Source organism: Palaemon carinicauda, chromosome 27 (assembly GCF_036898095.1).
Source record: "Palaemon carinicauda isolate YSFRI2023 chromosome 27, ASM3689809v2, whole genome shotgun sequence".
Classification (NCBI taxonomy): domain Eukaryota; kingdom Metazoa; phylum Arthropoda; class Malacostraca; order Decapoda; family Palaemonidae; genus Palaemon; species Palaemon carinicauda.
In genome coordinates, this window is record NC_090751.1 from 72,543,383 (window position 1) to 72,549,479 (window position 6,097).

Sequence of the window (6,097 nt, forward strand, 5' to 3'; positions counted from 1 at the left end):
TAATTCCAAAATTGACGATGCATTCCATTTAATATTCCGTTCGGTTAAATAAGTGATTTTATTGAAACGGTTAACAGGCTAACTGTCGAATGGTAACCAATTTGGAACTCGTGCAATGTAATTAGTAACATATATTACGTATTATAATCTATTTCATATATAATGTACTCTTTAACTAGTAAGCATCGATAACTTTAGGTGGGCTGTTATCTTTCAAATATTTGCAGGCTATTTATATTAAATCTATTAATTATATAAGTAATCATGTCTGATAAAGAGGAAGAGTTTGTTGACCCTATGAATATCATATCATCCTTGAGGAGGATGCGGGGAATACACAAATGGAAAATATCTATCTACTTAAGGAAGCTAACGGAGCTTCATGGTGATAATAGATTAACTTCTTCCTTTTGTAAGACTCAAATAACTGTAATCGAAAAAGAGATCGAGCAGGTTAAACACTTTGATGAAGAGATTAATATTGTTTTGGAGTCGCATGAAATAATGAACAGTAATGAACAATATTATATTGAGGAGTTAGATAGTCAGGCAGAATATAGCATTCAGGTTAGTATAGAGCTCGACCAATATGAACAATTTATTAAGTGAGTCAAGTGGGGATTATGGCAACTTATCTGCCGATAAAGTTTTAGAAATGATATCTAGAATGAATATGTCTGATGGGAAACCCCCTCCTTTAGAATGTGGAATCTTTAGTGGTGAGAAGAAAGATAAATTTTCTTTCAATTCATTTCTTAGTCAATTTAATAATGTCATTGGATCCAGAGAAAATCTCTCCGATTCTGCCAAACAAATATATTTACATGGGTACCTTAGGGACTATGCCTTGAAGGTAGTTAAGCATTTAACTATTTCTGACCGTAACTACCACTTGGCAATTGAAATGTTAAATCAAGAATTCCTTGACGTAAATTACATTATTGACGAGACTTTTAAGAACATTTTGAGTGCTGCTCCAAGTGCTGAATATGACCAAGAATTCTCGTCGGTGAAAGTTTACCTCAACGAAATCAAATCCTATCTGCATGAATTGAAAGCACATGATATTGATTTATTGGAAGTGAGGTCTTCTGGGCATAAATTCATGAGTCATATAGTATTTAATAAATTCCCCATACCAGTAAAGAGAGAGTTGGTTCACAAATTAGATACCAATTATCCTAATATATCTGACATTCTTTCTAACTATAATGAAATTATCAAAACTTTATCTAAAACTGTTACCAATAGGAAAACGACCTTCACTAAACCCTCTAGTAAACCTAGTCCTAGCAGTTCATTCAAACCTAAAGAAAATAAGGTACGTGTAAGTACAATTCAAAATTTTAAATTTGCAAATAAAGTAACTAATTAACTTGTAAATTGTGTGCAGCTGAAGGCCATACTTTGGGAAAATGTGTCAACTTAATCATTATAATGATTAAGTGGCCAGACTGAGGGAGCTTTCACTATGCACTAGGTGCGCTGGTTCAGGGCACGAAGACAATGAATATTACGGGAAACAAAATAAGTTAAGGTTTGAATGTCTGTTGTGTAGAAAGAGGGAGCACATAACTCCTTTGTGCCCTTCTTTGAATAAAGCCGAACCAACTACTAAAACTAACGTAAGCTTATGTTTAGCTCAAAGAAGTTTTGATGCGTCTCACATTTTACCTACTATGACTTTGTATTTAAGAAATGGCAAAAAGGCTAGGAAAGTCAGATGTCTGTTTGACACTGGCAGTCAGCGGTCATATATTTCCGAATCTGCCGCTAAAGATCTTTGTCAGGATGTATTGGCGTTATATGCTTTGGAATGTGATGTAAGCACATATATAGGGCAGGAAACTAAGGGCTTCAAGCAAATGTCCACTGGAATAAATATGAACAGTAATTTAATATTCATACCTTTATTAGTTGACAAGTCGCTTAATATAAACTTTGAAATACCCGGCATGAATCAAATAATAAATAAATTTAAAGAAAATATTATTGCTTTATTGCTATTTGTGACCACAGAAACCATGAAAGTCTGAAGGTTGACATGTTAATGGGAATAGATATCATTCAGTTTTTACTCTCAGTAACTTGGACTAAAATGTTGGGTGGAATTTGTTTAGTCGTAAATAATAGAGTAGCTCCTGTTGGTAATGTGTTCAACTTTTTGGATGAGGCAGAAAGTAAAGCTGTTATGGACTCCTTAGTTAATAAGAAAACCCTGAATGTTAAAACAAGAAGCGTGGTAAATTTAGTAATGGATCCTCTAAAATCTTATTTCAATCCATTAGAACGTATATTAGAAGACAGTGAGATAGACTATGGACTTGAACACCTTTTTAGTCTTGAATCCTTGGGAATACAAAAGTGTGAAAAAGAATTGGTCTCCTTTGATAAAGAACAAATTGACAGGTTTAGAGAGGGGATCTCTTTTGATAATGGATTCTATCATGTAGAATTGCCCTAGTATACTGATAAAATTGACAGCGTCTCATCTAATCATTTTGTTTCACTTAAGGTATTAGACCGAACAATAGAGTATCTTGGTAAAAAGGGTCTCATTGACAAGTACCAGGAAGTTTCTGATAAACAACTCGAGGATGGTATAATCGAGGAAATTAAAGTAAGTACTTCTGACTATCATAAGTATGTATGGATTCCACATAGACCAGTTATAAAATTAGAAGAGCAAGTTACCACAAAAATCAGGCCAGTATTTAACTGTTCTTTAAAAACTTACAGGGAATTGCATTCACTTAATGAAGCAGCTTATCCTGGGATAGATTTAATGGGCTCAATATTGAAATTGCTCTTTTATTTTAGAACTATTAAATATGTAATGTTGAGCGACGTTAAACAAGCTTTTTTGATGATTAAATTAAAAAATGAAGTGGATAAAAATAGATTTTGTTTCTTTTGGAAACGGGGAAATAAATTAGTATCGTATCGCTACAAAACTATAGTTTTTGGTTACACTTCTTCACCTTTTATATTAAATTTTGTTATGAAACATCACGCAGAAAGTTATCCTGATGATAAGTGTAAATAAATATTAACTAATAACTTTTATGTAGATAATCTTCTTATAATTAGTAATAACATTGATGAAATGAAAAATTTGTATAAGCAAGCCAATGATAGGATGGAACAAGGGGGCTTTATTTTAAGGTCTTGGAACTCCAATTGTGTAGAGTTGAGAGAAGAAATGGCGTCAGATAATAGACTTGTTGAACATTCTTGCGAAGAGGATAAAGTATTGGGTTATAGATTCAACGCAAATAGTGATTCTTTTAGTCTTGCGCCTTGTAAAATAGACCCAGAAGCAGACACAAAAAGAAAAGTATTGTCACAAACTTCTAAAATATTTGATCCTTTGAATATAGTCCTTCCTATAACAATAAGAGGCAAAATTTTAATGAGAAAAATATGGAAATTAGATGTTGGTTGGGATCAAACTTTACCTAAAAATATTTATGGGGAAATGAAAATTATTAGTAGAGATTTTGAAATGTTATCTGAACTTAAATTTCCTTGAGAGTCCCTTAATGAACTAGACTCGTGTGGTCTTCATATTTTTTTTTTTATTGCTCTGTGGAGGCCTATGCGGTTAATCAAAATTATAAAAGTTCTTATTTGTTCTCCAAATCTAAATTGGTTCCACTGAATAAGGGAAATGAGCATAGTGTCCCCACTTTGGAACTAATGGGAGTAATTCTAGCTTTTAAATGTTTACCTTCCTTACTAGAAGCCTACAATAATATAAATTTTCAATTCATTAATATTTGTGTTGATGCTTAAGTGGTTTTAAATTGGCTATTGACCAGAGAAACTAAAATAAAATCTAAATTTGTTAGAAATAGAGTACTTGAGGCAGATGGTCTTAAAGTTGAAATATCTAAGCTATTTATACTACCTGTCTTATATCACTATGTTAATACTGAAGAAAATCCTGCTGACATGATCACCAGAGGTCTATCCTATACTAAATATTCAAGTAAATCAACTTATTGGCTAGAAGGTCCAGAATTTGAGTAATGATTTTGACAAGTGGCCTCTTTACCCTTTATTGAGCATATCGCCTAACTATAAGCATCAAATAAGTACAGTATGCACTATGCAAATAAATAAAGTAAACGCTGGCATTCTCAATATAAGTAAAATGTCAAATTATGAACAATTGTTAAGAATTACCTGTTACTTGTTAAAATTTTGTAGTAGATTAAAGGGTGGTGATCCTAAAAAGAAAGCCTTAGAGTATTGGGTGAAAATTGCACAGAAAGAATACTTTTCAGTAGAATTAGATTTTTTTTACAAAGCAGTGCCAATATTACTAATAATATACCTCCTCTAGTGTCCAATTTAAATCTATTTTTAGATTCAAAGGGTATAATTAGGTCTAGGGGAAGAATATCCGTGTTTTTACTTTGACTTTGATGTTCATAACCCAGTATTGCTTCCTAAAGAGCATAGGTTCACTTCATTGTTGATAAAGCATTGTCATTTGAAGGTACAGCATTTAGGAATAGGCACTACATTGAACTACCTCAGGGAACAGGGATTTTAGATTCCTAAGGGTAGGTCAGCAGTAAAGACTGAGCTGAGTAGTTGTAATATATACATCATACATATACCAAAGGCACTTCCCCCAATTTTGGGGGGTAGCCGACAACAACAAGAAACAAAACAAAAAGGGGACCTCTACTCTCTACGTTCCTCCAGCCTAACCAGGGACTCAGCCGAGTTCAGCTGGTACTGCTAGGGTGCCACAGCCCAACCTCCCACATTTCCACCACAGATGAAGCTTCATACTGCTGAGTCCCCTACTGCTGCTACCTCCGCGGTCATCTAAGGCACCGGAGGAAGCAGCAGGGCCTACTGGAACTGCGTCACAATCGCTCGCCATTCATTCCTATTTCTAGCACGCTCTCTTGCCTCTCTCACATCTATCCTCCTATCACCCAGAACTTTCTTCACACCATCCATCCACCCAAACCTTGGCCTTCCTCTTGTACTTCTCCCATCAACTCTTGCATTCATCACCTTCTTTAGCAGACAGCCATTTTCCATTCTCTCAACATGGCCAAACCACCTCAACACATTCATATCCACTCTAGCCGCTAACTCATTTCTTACACCCGTTCTCACCCTCACCACTTCGTTCCTAACCCTATCTACTCGAGATACACCACCCATACTCCTCAGACACTTCATCTCAAACACATTCAATTTCTGTCTCTCCATCACTTTCATTCCCCACAACTCCGATCCATACATCACAGTTGGTACAATCACTTTCTCATATAGAACTCTCTTTACATTCATGCCCAACCCTCTATTTTTTACTACTCCCTTAACTGCCCCCAACACTTTGCAACCTTCATTCACTCTCTGACGTACATCTGCTTCCACTCCACCATTTGCTGCAACAACAGACCCCAAGTACTTAAACTGATCCACCTCCTCAAGTAACTCTCCATTCAACATGACATTCAACCTTGCACCACCTTCCCTTCTCGTACATCTCATAACCTTACTCTTACCCACATTAACTCTCAACTTCCTTCTCTCACACACCCTTCCAAATTCTGTCACTAGTCGGTCAAGCTTCTCTTCTGTGTCTGCTACCAGTACAGTATCATCCGCAAACAACAACTGATTTACCTCCCATTCATGATCATTCTCGCCTACCAGTTTTAATCCTCGTCCAAGCACTCGAGCATTCACCTCTCTCACCACTCCATCAACATACAAGTTAAACAACCACGGCGACATCACACATCCCTATCTCAGCCCCACTCTCACCGGAAACCAATCGCTCACTTCATTTCCTATTCTAACACATGCTTTACTACCTTTGTAGAAACTTTTCACTGCTTGCAACAACCTTCCACCAACTCCATATAACCTCATCACATTCCACATTGCTTCCCTATCAACTCTATCATATGCTTTCTCCAGATCCATAAACGCAACATACACCTCCTTACCTTTTGCTAAATATTTCTCGCATATCTGCCTAACTGTAAAAATCTGATTCATACAACAACCCCTACCTCTTCTAAAACCACCCTGTACTTCCAAGATTGCATTCTCTGTTTTA